General features: G+C 44.1%; 1 protein-coding gene across 1 annotated transcript in view; it reads left to right on the forward strand.

Annotated features, from left to right (window-relative positions):
• The window catches only part of LOC142768980 (uncharacterized), a 112,919-nt gene that overhangs the window by 8,945 nt on the left and 90,299 nt on the right, over nucleotides 1-13,675 (forward strand). The gene's annotated exons all lie outside the window — the stretch shown is intronic.

Consider the following 13,675-nt stretch of genomic DNA (forward strand, 5'->3'; position numbering starts at 1 on the left):
TCTTTTCTAAGTAACTAGGGTTTGTTTTATGTAAAAAAGTGTAGCACCACCTAAGTGTTTTTATGATGATCTATCCTCGTCACATGTAGGTCTACGTTATCAATGGGCTGCAAATAGCCACGTGATCGCAGTCACAAAATGACCATTTCGCTTGCTGAGCGCCATACCGCCAAAAATATAAGTATAATAGAGTGAAATATTTCTCGATGCTGCTGATATTTTTTCGATTGTTCGGCAGTTATTGGTTGGGCAGGAACTTTCGTATGACAGTATTAGGCGCAAATGTTTTTTGTTCGCAGTGTGTCGAAATAAGTGGATGTCTCCAAACCATTGTTCTAAAGAGGTTTTTAATAAAAGACTTATTCTGTTTTCTGAGGTCGTAGAAGCAATAATTTTGGGGAAGTGAATTATTTTTTTTATTTTTCCATGTTTCGGCATATATATGTCAAGGAAGCGAGTGTTTATGTATTTAGCATACATTAGTAACTGTGGCTGGAACATAGGGCAACGTCGACGTACAGAAAAGCAGGGATGCACCATGAGTACGTGATACAGCTCAACTTTACAAAGTTAATACCAGTTAACAGCGACTTGATATTATCTAAAACATTGACTGCGTAAAAATTCACTCACTCATTATTAGATCACATTGATTAAATGCTACTTCGCACGCGCAGTCAAATGCTTTTTTTTCTGACGAGTATCCTCGACCACCGGCAATATCTGCACATTCTCTTTCTCTCGTATATTCTCTTTCCTTTGTATGCCATAGAAGACAATATGTGGCTACTGGAAATTACGGGTCTTTTGGCACATTTAAAATAGAATCTTAGTGCTCGGGTGCTTTCCCTAAATCATAGAGAGCTGAACCAACTTAGAGCCAGTATTTGTAGAAAACTTAAGTTCCAAATCGTTGCAAAGAATGAATTTTTTTCAACTTGTTTTCTGCGGCGTGTAAAAAAATGCATCGCTTCAGTTTTCCTACCTCCACCTACTAGGCCCCCAGGAGGAGCTACGACTTTGAGTTTTAGTGCACACGAGGTCTTCCAGACGCTTTACAGGAGAATTTATGATGCGAATTCACTGGTCAGAGAACTGATGTGATACGCATGAAAGCACACAATATTTTATGAAATGTGGCAGAATGAATAGAAACAGCATCATGTCCAAAAAACAAATTATTGAAATACGAAAGTTATGAAAAATTCCAACACACCAGAAATGCGCAACTTTATAACACTAACTTGTTGACGAATAAAGATATTGTGACGTGAAATACACCAAAAGCTCGGGTAGAAAGCACCAAATAAACCTGTATTGGATTTTCTTTTACTGTTCTGACACAACAAGTTAAACAAGGCCACGCTGAAGAATATTACACCCGGTCGGTGCCTCTTACTGTGAATGAAACATCCGCGTTGCACATTCTGATAGACGAAATAAATAGGAGATAAGAGTTGGAGTGAGTATCGAACCATTAACGTTCTTAAGAGGGCGTGTTGGTTCGTGAACATTGTGGAGAAACAGCACATAGGCCTAGAGGAATTACAAAAGGACACAGCACATGTTATCAACTGATTTCTTGATTGAAAAAGTAGATACATATGAGGTTTAGCTGACAAATACAAAGAAAAGGCGCAAATGCACATAACTCGATCGAGGGACTTGGTGGGTCATCATGACAATCTATTTCATTAAGGACTTTTTAATATGTGGTGAGAACGTAAGCAAATGCAAAGAACGCCATGAATGACTGAAGATATGGTGGTCGGTTCATAAATGATTGAAAGGGTCGAGATTGGGCCTTCTTGAATCTACGAAAGAGAAGAAGACCAACAATAATAAAAACAACTTTATTGAAAAAGACATAGGACCAGGGCTCAAGAGCTCAATTGGTGGGAATCCAAGCGCAGGACTGCACTATCTAATGCCACCAAGCTGCCAAATAAGACCTACGAGCGCGAATGGTACCTCTAGGTCTGATCTTGCAAGCTGTGCCACATTTTGCTCCGCAGTATTGGAGAAGCTGCTCCCATTTTTAGATGCACCTACACACTTCCTGTTTGTTGATGTTTTAAGGCCAAGGAAATAGAAAGACCCATATATAGCTAAAAATGGGAGTAACTTAGGAAAAGGCAAGCAGCTTGTGTTAGTACGCACTTATTAACACTCTCCGAAAAAAGAAAAAGATACATTAAGCCTAGCCTGTGATAAGTAAACTTGTCACATGATTTGTGATTTAGGTTTTTAATTTTGTATAATTACTTGGGGTTGCATTTTTTTTGCATTGTTTCAATTTGATTTTAATGGTTTTTTTTAGATCCTCGTTCTTCGCATCTGTAGATTTAGGAATTTATTGTTTTAAATATTTTTTTTTAATTTCCTAACGATCGCCATGTCATCCTTTTCGCCATTTCTTCCTTTTGTTTACGTTTGCCATAAATGTGATTTTGCCGTATTTTGTAAAACGCTTAGCCCAACTTTTCGTAACGCTAGCCGCCGGTCAGCTGGTAGCACATGGGTCCTGTCTTTTCATATTCGTTCGTCTGCCTGTATTTGTTCTTCCTTTACAGTAAAGAAATGGGATGATGCTGATCGCTCAGTCACGTACGTTCTTTGTCCTATTGTCCGCGCTGTTTTGCCATAAAGAGCCCTTGCATCTAATTCTGGAGCTATGCAAATTTTTGATGTTGCTTCAAACAGAAAGAAAACGCTACCGATTTTTAGGTTGGCAAGGGTCCAAATAGCAGATGTAATATTGCTAGGCAGACGCTTAGATTATGACTAGGGGACATACCACGGGAAATTTACAATGAGTAGGTGGTTTAAAGCTGCATACATAATTAATCGCGTACAGTATTAGACACAACATTAACAAATTGTAAAGCTGTATATGTGCACGCAGCACATTACACAAGCGGATGGTGTACATCGCAATTGTGACTAAACGAAGAGCTTTAGGAGAGTTTCCAATAGTAGGTGAAGTGGTCAGACGCCCCTTGCATTGCAGCAAAATGAAAGCGTGGTATGAACGGCAGCTGATCACGTTTTAGCGTGGTCCTCATAGATGCCAACCTTGTTCATTCTTTTTATGTCGAAGAAAAAAGCGCCATCACAAGTGAATGCATTCTAAGAGTGTTTTTTTTATATGACTAGGCCAGCACTTGACCTGTCCTAAAGAACCGAAAGTTGATCTATTTGGTTCTGATTCACGGTGCTGTTTATAGAGCACTGAGACTTTAGTAACAATAAACGGAAAAACAGGAGCACTTACTCCACTGAAAGAATAACTGCATCGCAAGAAAGCCTATCTTTGCGTAATACCTATCTACGCGCACCGTTAGCCAGCGCTAAAACAGGGCAGAAATGTACTCCCCGTTCAAGTATTTCATCTGGTCTAGCAGTGTGACGTTTTTGGAAAGAATAAGCAAGAATGGGTAAATTGCGCAGGAGTTTCCGGTATTAGGATGGAAACGTGACACTTCAAGTTATGAAACATTTCTATAGAAACGTCAGTACGTTATTCTGCAGTGGTTACCTGTCATTAGCCTTATCTATGAAGTGAGAGACACTGCACGAAAGCAGGAGATAGCTGAAGAGGCGTTCGCCTCTAAGTATCTACTATGTTTGCTATGAGTAAAGCTGTGCATACGTGAGTAATACGAAGGGGTCGGGTTTTAGCTTGTCGTTCATTCAGTATCGTTGTCATCAGCATTGTTATCAATTGTTATCATTGTTAGCAACGTAAGTACACGCACTCTAAAACAAAAGCCTCTCCCATATTCCGCCAATCAACCGGGTCCCGTGTTTTCTGTTCTCATGTTATACCTGCAAAATTATGTCAACTGCCCAATTTTATGAACTACGAGGTACATAATTCTCCATCTCCCCGGTCGCTCAAACAATCTCTCACAATCACTATGCATTCATTTGTAGAGAACGAAATAATTAAAAAGAAGAGACAGGGAGTCTAAGAATACTGATTGTTGGCCTGGTCAGTACTTGCTTAGTTGGTACTTGCTTAATTGCCACTTGTTCTTGTCGTTGAGTGCTTCTTTACTATGTATGTGTGTTATTTGCGGCCAAAGCATGTCAGTAGGCAGGTTAACCTGGAAGAACTGCTTTGCTTCCATGTACAGGGGTGGCAAATAACAGTCGCAAAGAGGCTAGCGATAGAGAGAGAATATAAGTTAGGAAAAACGTTCACATGTACACATATGCAGGGCGTTATGATCACAGTCGTTTGGAGAGACTCGTTGGACGCAGGAAGCGCAGGAGCGTCTTGACAGCCTTCTTCTGCGACGTGAAGTCCTGCTGTTAGCGCAGGATTCTTTCTTTCTTCCGAAAAGTCGGGTTGTCCAGTTGTTCTAGTTATTGCTGAGTGACAGTCACGGCAAGCAGTACTGTGGGCATTCGCACAGAACTTGCGAAGTTGTTTCGTCACTGCCACAATGGTCACATGCTGCAATGCGGTACGCGAACGCATTGGTAAATGCGACACCCAATCATAACCTGCACAGCATAGTAGCGTGTCGTTGGCCAAGTCCAGGAGGAATTTGAAGTCTGAGAGTAGGTTCCAAGGTACATATTCGTGCATACGGGAAATTTGGTTCATTTCGTTGCGGCGTGGTACGCTCGTGAGCAAGCATGCGGAGTTTCCTTGCAGCGTCAGTACTGGAGAGCGGAATTCTGGAATGATTGGCAATAAACGGGCCGATCGAGCTGCCCGTTCTGGCCATACTGAAAGCAATCAAATATCATTGATGTGTAAGATCCAAGAAATTTATATGAGCGTTATGTTGTGTCTTTGTCTTTGGCTCAAATATATTGTACGATGTAAAGGAAGATGAAGGACAGAATCAGCTGATAGGCGCGCGAGTGTGACAACCAGCCATTGTGATTCTCGCCTGAGGTTGTTCCTCTGTGATTGCGTTTATACAGAAGTCACTGACCGCGTAACATATCCGTGGAGGTGCTGGGTAACCATCAGGCAATGGAGCTCCACAGCGGACGCCGCATTCTTTTTCAAGCCATGGCCAATGCTGAGCCCTCCGCGTCAACGTCAGCTTCTCACACACACGGCGTCGCAACCATACGTTTTCACGCCACTCAAGGCTCCCGGTACATTCTGCGGGACCGATGACGTCGACGTTGATGATTGGTTGGCCATGTTCGAACGAGTGGATGTGCCGAACAAATAGGATCCCACACTTCAGTTGGCTAATGGGCTGTTTACGTGAGAGGCACGGTGAAGGTGTGGTACAAAAACAACGAAGAAGAACTCATAAGCTGGGACCAATGCAAAGAAAAGATGCGAGAGGTTTTGGCAAAACCTCCAGTCGTAAGATCGCCGCCAAAAAATAATTGGCCTGAAGTGCCCAATCCCTTACGGAATCATACCTCGCATACATTCAAGACGTGCTGGCCCTCTGCCGAAAGGCTGAAAGTGACATGACAGAAGGTGACAAGGTAGGGCATGTCCTGAAAGGCATAGCCGATGACGCGTTCAATCTCCTGCTGTGCATGAACTGTTCTACAGCTGACGCGATCATGAAAGAGTGTCGTCAGTTTGAGCAAGTAAAAAGTCGCCGCATTCTGCAAACATTCGCCCGACTTCCTAACACCGCTGCAATATCGACTTGCGAGGACCAGTTTACACCACAACGACTGTCGCCGCCGGAAGACCTGACACGCATTGTTCGTCGCGAAATGGAAGCAATGGCGCCCTCGGCGTTTAATTCGTGCAGTAACAATACCACTCCTGTTACTGTTATTCTTGTTCAAGCCATTATGCGCCAGGAGCTTGAAAACATCGGAGTGCATTCCCTGTGCCATGTCACCGCCCCCAGAGTCAGTTAACGCCCTTTCGCGATACCCGGCTGAGTGGCGAACTGCAGATGTCCAACCTATATGTTTAAACTGCCACCGCGTTGGACATGTTGCTCGTTACTGCCGCAACACATGGTCCTCGGCACCTTGTGCAACTACCAACATGACCCGTTTCCGCGGTACCGCCCGCATATTTTCCCGTGCCGAAGATTCCAATGACAGTGACCATTCTCGGAACACATGGTACAGCCACTCGCCTTCACCACGTGGGCACTAGTCTTGTTCGCCGCAAATGCGTCGCCCATCGTCGAGTTCGCCGCCGCCATGGCACTTCTCATCCCCCGTGGCTTCCAGCCGCATCGTCTCGGAAAACTGAGAAACGCTTTCCCGGAGGTGGCGCTGCATTGACGACTTCCGCAGCAAATCCTCTCTCCGTTGCTACCAGACGAAGTGTATTAGCACGTTGAAGTAGATGGCATACCTGTACAAGCACTTGTAGACACCTGCGCATGCATTTCGAACATGAGTTCAAGCCTACACAAACGTTTAAAGAAAGCTCTGACACCAGCAGCTGCACAAATGCTCCGTGTGACCGATGGCGGCACGCCGATAGTTCTCGGTCTGTGCACTGCTCGATCAAATATAAAAGACCACACTGCTTCTGCAATTTTAACCGAGATTGACCATTGCCATTATGACGTTATCCAAGGCCTGGACTTCTTGTCGAATCACTCTGCTCTTATCGATTGTGCTACCAGCGTCCTTCAGCTAGAACTGCCTCAGATAGTTGCTGAACGCCTCACTGCCCGCCGCGCCTGTGCTCTCTTCAGGATGCGCGACTGACACCTCAGGCAGCCACCTGCGTCATTTTGACCACGCAGCCACACGTTCTCGATGGTCAATATGTTCTTCTTCCTCTCGCCGACATCCTCTTGGAGTGCAACATCACCATTCCCCACACGCTTGTGACTGTCACTGATAACTGTACCTCGCTCCCACTTCTCAATTTCAGCGTTTGCTCTCAAGTGCTTCCTCGTGGCATGTTCTTGGCCAGCGTATCCAATGCTGACGAAATAGCGGCTCTCGCCACCGAGATTGATTTACTTCAGTCTCCTGCAGCTAACAGCATCTGTTCTATGTGGGGTCGTTTCTTGAAGATGATTGCACCCGACATCAATTCTGCGCAAGCCAACGACATTCATCACCTTCTCGCGTCGTATACCGACATTTTTATTTCGACGACAGACCTCTAGGGCAAACATTCACCATTCAGCACCGTATAAACACTGGTGAGGCCAGTCCCATTCGCCGACGTCCCTATCGTGTTTCCACACCGAGCACAGAGTTATCCAAGCGGAAGTTGAGAAAACGCTCAACAAAAGTGTCATATAATCATAAAGTAGTCCTTGGGCATCCCCTGTCATCCTTGTGGCGAAAAAGGACGGTACCTGGCGCATCTGCGTTGACTATCGCCACCTTAGCAAGAGCACGCGAAAGGCCGTATAACCACTACCACGCATCGATGACGCGTTGGACTGCCTGCACGGCGCTACGTACTTCTCGTCTATTGATTTTTGGTCCGGCTGCTGGCAGAAATCTGTCGATGAGATGGACCGCAAGAAGACGGCCTTCATTACACCAGATGGTTTATTCCAGTTTATGGTGATGCCTTTTGGTCTATGTACCTCTCCTTCCACATTCGAACGAATTATGGACTCTCTCTTGCGTGGTTATAGGTGGTCTACTAGTCTCTGTTACCTAGACGATGTGATATTCTTTTCATATACTTTCGATATCCACCTGACTCATCTCGCTGCAGTTATCGCAGTCTGAAGAACACCTGAGCTACAGCTAAACTCCAAGAAATGTCAACTTGGCCGCCGTCAGATTACCATTCTGGGCCATCTGGTAAACGCCAATGGCGTCCAACCAGATCCTGAAAAGATCCGCGCCATCCATAGATTTCCGGGGCCCCGTTCTACATCCGACGTCCGGAGCTTCATCGGCTTGTGTTCCTACTTTCGTCGTTTTGTGAATAACTTCGCCCGCGTTGCCAAGCCACTCACAGATTTGATGAAAAAAGATACCAAATTCTCATGGGGCCCTGAGCAGGCTCAAGCATTCACCACTCTCATCGGCTGCTTAACTGCGCCCCCCATACTTGCCTACTTTAATCCTTCTCCTGCCACAGAAGTTCGTACTGACGCCAGTGGCCACGGTATTGGCGCAGTTCTCACTCAGCAGCACCACGGCAAACAGTGCGTGAGAGCTTAGGGCAGTCGTCTGCTTTCTCCCTTTTTGAGGAATTATTACATCACCGAGAGAGAATGCTTAGCTTTAGTTCGGGCCGTCGCCAAGTTCCGGCCATATTTATGTGGTCGCATGTTCTCTGTCATTACGGAACACCACGCCCTCTGCTGGCTGACTTCTCTAAAGGAACCAACTTGACGTCTGGGTCGCTAGGCTTTGAGGCTTCAGAAATTCGCGTTTAGCGTCAGCTACAAGCCTGGCCATTTGCACAAGGAGCCTGACTGACTTTCTCGTCATCCGGTGGAGCCTTCTGATCCCGTTGCGACTGACCTGGAGAGCAGCGTGATGGCGTTTACTGATATCAGCGATATGCGCATTTAGACGTGTCGGGATGAGTCAGTGCGCACTATCATCGACGCCATCCAGTCTGACAGCCATGGCGCCGAATCCCGTATGTTCATGCTAAATGACGGCATCCTCTACCATCGCAACGTCAGCACTGAAGACCCTGAACTTTTGCTTGGCATTCCCTGTCATCTATGGCCTGCCATACTTGAACAATTTCACGACGCACCAACAGCGAGACAGCTCGGTGTTTCCCGCGCATACGATCGCGTGTGACGTCGATTCTTCTGGCCAGAACTGTACCGCACGGTGCGTCGATATGACGCCACTGGCGACCTCTGCCAGCACCGGAAAAGACCTTCTTTGCTGCCAGCTGGACAGCTTCACCCAATCGAAGTCCCCTCTGAACCATTTCATCGCGAGGGACTCGACCTTCAAGGCCCTTTTCTGAAGACGACACTGGTAAATAAAGGGATCGCCGTCGCCCCAGATTATGCGACCCGTTCCGCGAAAACAAAGGCCATGCCAACCAGTTCCGCCACTGATGTCGCAGATTTTCTTCTTCATGACGTCATCTTACACCACGGTGCAACCCGACAGCTGCGCACAGACCGCGACCGCTCTTTCTTGTCCAAAGTTGTCGAGGACCTCCTACGAACGTGTGCCATAGCGCATAATCTATCTACCGCCTACCACCCACAAGCTAATGCCCTAACTGAACGTCTCCACCAATGTTATGAGGTCATCAATGAAAGTGACAAACATAAATGGGCAAAGTATGGGCCCTTCAGGGACGCCTGAGCTTATGAGGATAGCAGCAGATAACTTATTGTTGTCAAAATCTGTGAAGAGTTTGTTTTTAGCAATAGTTTATTCAATGTTAAGATGCCGTAATTTATATGTAACGAACCAAGACTAAGTAGCAGATGCCCATCAAGTATTTTTACAAATGCTTTTGCGAAATAGTAGAACATGGCTTCGCGAGTCTGACAGAGTCAGTTACATGCAGGTAGTGAACAACATAGCTAGTTGTACCATGGCTGGCTTTTTCGAAATAGTACTATAGCAGATCAGCGCTGCCTCCACAACTACGGAAGCCATTTGTTTAAAAGCCTACGAGATCACATGTGTGGTTGAGGTGCTTCCTCTCGACGAATATGATTCAGCAGTTGAGTTCAGGTACAGGCACTGAGGGTTGACATCACGGCGTTCGACATTGGCCTGGTTGATCGCTTTGCCGTTGCCAGGTTGCTTCGGCACAGCAACCTATTATTTATGTCTAAATTGCGCACACTACCAGACGCAGCTGCCATAAATGCAGATCTTTTTTGCTGCGATCAATTTAGCTATTCTTGTACTTCCCATTCCGAAACACCTCTACTAAACATACACGCAAAACATATTGTCTAACTACGCAAAGCTGTTCCAAAGAGCCTATCATCATTGAATGGTATGTAGCACGTTTACTAAAACAGCGCTAAATCGAGGGAACAAAACGAGTCCTGTTAAAATTTTGTGCAGAAAACTTCAAATAATTAGTGCAGAAACTCTTAACGTAACTCAGCAACGTAACTCAAGTATGGTTGAATATCACCCTTTGTCTCAAACCTCTGAAAACCAGTGTTTAGCTTTGCTATTGCTAGCGATTCGAGAATACACTCGACAATACATTACATTAAACAACAATGTTCTCCCTTTAGAGTGTTAAGTGCAAGCACAGTTGATTTCGAATACTTACGTGCTAATCTGTATTCTCCACATCATTGTTTTACGTGCAGTGCTCGCACATATGCGCCGATTTGTCAGATAGAAGTGCTCATACACTTGAGTTTGTGCTGGTATTACTCAACTCCGCGAATTATTTTTCTTAAGGCACTTTAACAATTATGAAAAGGTAACATAGACGGTACCAATGAATGAGGCACAACTTTGTTACCTAAACCAGTATATTTCGTTCTTATTGTAAGCAAATACTTTTGCGTTACTTGAAATACACCAGTGTACGGTGAAAATATTAGTACCCCAGATCTTTTCTAATTTAATAAATCTTTAGTTTCCATACGACAAAAAAGAATACCAATGCTCTGTTTTTATATCACGCTGAATAATAAGATATCGAGATCGCAAACGTTAGTGGACTAGTGGGCTCTTCAGGAGAGGAAAATGACAAGCTTATCTACATCTGCATGTCTGTGAAACAACTGAGTTTGCCAGGCCTCTAAAACAGACCACATTATTTTTCTCAGTATAATTGCGACTCAAAACTACAGATTTGTATGTTGCATTTGGGAAAATAAGAACCACCATACGTGCTGCAAACATATATTCTTCGCTTTAGGTAGATGCTTCTTTTTGTGATGTAAAATGCTCTGAGAAAATGTTTCTACTGTAAACATAAGCGCTGAAGGAAACAGACCTCTAAATGCTTACCGTCAAATGCGGAACAAGTGCTGTATTCATTTTTTGAGGAACTCTAAGTAGCCTGCCCAGTGGAGCAGAAGGGTGCCTTCTGGGAACAGAAATGAATTCAACCACATTACCAGATTGTTCTCGCCCGCAAATTTCACTGCGTATTGTATGCGGTGTTCCTAAAACGTCTTTTAGCTCTCACAAAAGGCAGCCTCAGGACGATGTCCCAACCAAACACAGTCGCAAATAAGTTTTATTTTAGGAACAAGAGTCGGCACCCATGCACAATAGACGCCCTGGCTTTACACAGTCGCAACTCCGTTTAAAGTTTCCCTTCTACGTCACGTCCCTTATCTAAAGTGTGCATCTCTTGAGCACTGTGCAGTAACGTAACAACACATGGCTTCCAACTCGCCCAAAAAAACTGGCTTAGACAAGTGAATTATAAGGGTATAAGGGGTGAATTAAAAGGGGATACCCTTATATTTCACTTGCCTAAGCCAGTTTTTTTGCTCCCATTCTTAATCTTTCTAGTCTTTCCTCTAAGTTCGGATCTGCACCACCGACTTCGACATACTACGCATGGTCGGCCATGCTGGCAAGTTTATCATTTGACAGGAGTTTTGCAGGTCTCGTTCTCTCACCGCAAAATCTGTGATCAAGCTGTCGAAAACACTAAGCTCAATCAGCTGACATGGCCACGTTGTAGAAATATGTCAATTGCTAACTAGAAGAGACATAGTAGAGGCTTGTAGAAGGAACAATTTTGACAGTTCTTGTTTGCCCTATGTTTACTTGTATTTACTTGTTTGTCCTTACTTGTTCATCCTTGGGCATCCTTTGTTTTTGAGGAGCATGCAGAAAATACATAGCTCCTTCTATTTTTCTAATGCCATTAATTTCTTGGTTATCGAATTCACTTATTCGTACTTCCGATTGATCTGCGACTGTTTTAGTGAAAGCACTTTTGATGATGAGCTAACGCAACTGATGTAAACAACAAGAGATGCCAAAAAACTGGCGCTTAACTGCTTACGGCTTCTTGTGTACGACTTCATAACGCAGGTGTCGATGACGATTCTTTCGATGCAGATACTTAAGAGCGACCAAGGGAGCAGTACGCTATGTTTAAAATGCAGTCACTAAGGACAACACAAGTGATTCTTGAAAGAATCGCCTGGTGCAGGCAATAGAGATCAGAATAATAGGTAGGATTCGAAAAAAAAAAGAAGCAGGCAAAGTGTTGCACTAATGTGATGCATAAACATGGTGTGCAAGAAAAGAGGGAAGATTAGGCGTGGTAATTTTACTCGAAAATGTTGGAAACTAGAAATTACCAGTGACATTTGGGGAGGCACTTTCTTAGGCGGGGGGCACTTGCTGGGAATGTCGTGGTGTATCTCCGCTAAAGTACCAACTATGAAGAGAAGCACCCTTCAGGACTCAGAAACCTGGTTAATATGGCAACTGCGGGTTTTTCATATTAGGATATGGCTACAGCCGACACTTCAATGCTGGTCATCACATTAATGCTGAGCTTTATCAAAGGAAGCTTTGAAGTAGGTCGGTGGAAAGAAGACAGAGATCCGAACAGACTTGAGAATCAAGTCCTAGCACGGTACGTCTACGAGCACATGAGGCCTCGACAAAGTACAGAAGAAATGTGGGTTCTCGTAACACAAGCCAGGACAAAGGTATGTAGCCACAACATGAACATTTGTTGTCCTAATGTGGCATCAATAAATACAAAGTCGCTTTCTTCACACCAACCCACATTTCTTTTTCCTATGCCTGCACGCAATTTTGTTTGTTCCTATGTCTTGGTGCGTATTTATATATATATATATATATATATATATATATATATATATATATATATATATATATATATATATATATATATATATATATATATATATATATATATGTATATATATATATATATATTGTTTTGTGCGTGTGTGTATGATGTATGTGTGTGCTTTTCTTCACTATATAAAAAATGACAAAAAGAAATAGGTTTGGCCGCACTACCAGGAGGTACAACGGGTTAAAGTCAGTGAAACATAAATGAAGGGGAAATCACCCAAACTAATCATTGAAATTTGTTCGAAAAATAATAGCGAAAACCTAATAAGTGTAGAGTCAGGTGCCACACTAGCCAGATTTTTCTCGGCTCATGAAAAGTGAAAAGTATTGAGTGAGGCAGCCGGTACGGACAGAAATGCTCAGCAGTCCAGCGTCTACAGCTCGTGCACACACTCGCGCTTCGCAGTCCGAGAGAGATGGTCCCAGTAGTCAGTGCCTTCCGAATTTCCCACTACAATATATATATATATATATATATATATATATATATATATATATATATATATATATATATATATATATATATATATATATATATATATTTCATAGAGCAACAGAGATGCAACCAGGCGTCACAATGTGAACGGCGCAAGAAGTGGGCCATTGAAACCTCCGGCCCTTTTATTTTATGCATTTATAAGCTGCGGGGCATACTCACTGTGAAGGATTACGAAAGCTCCTGGCCGCCTAATTATTCCTTGTCGTCCGCCTCAGAACAAAAATTCACAGCATATTAACGCAGTGCTTGATGATGAGTGGGGCGAAGCGTCTCCGTACGTGCATGCATCCGTCTGTGCGTCCAGCCATGCGTCCATCCCTGCATTCGTCTGGGCGTCCGTCCATGTGTCCACTCATCCATCCATCTATCCGTGCGTCCGTCCATGCATCTGTCTACATGTCTGTCCGTCCATCTGTCCGTCCGTCCATCTAGTGAACACACCAAGTACCACCATCTCGCATCCTTTCATCGTAT

The sequence above is a fragment of the Rhipicephalus microplus genome, chromosome 8 (genome assembly GCF_043290135.1).
Source record: "Rhipicephalus microplus isolate Deutch F79 chromosome 8, USDA_Rmic, whole genome shotgun sequence".
Taxonomy (NCBI): Eukaryota; Metazoa; Arthropoda; class Arachnida; order Ixodida; family Ixodidae; genus Rhipicephalus; species Rhipicephalus microplus.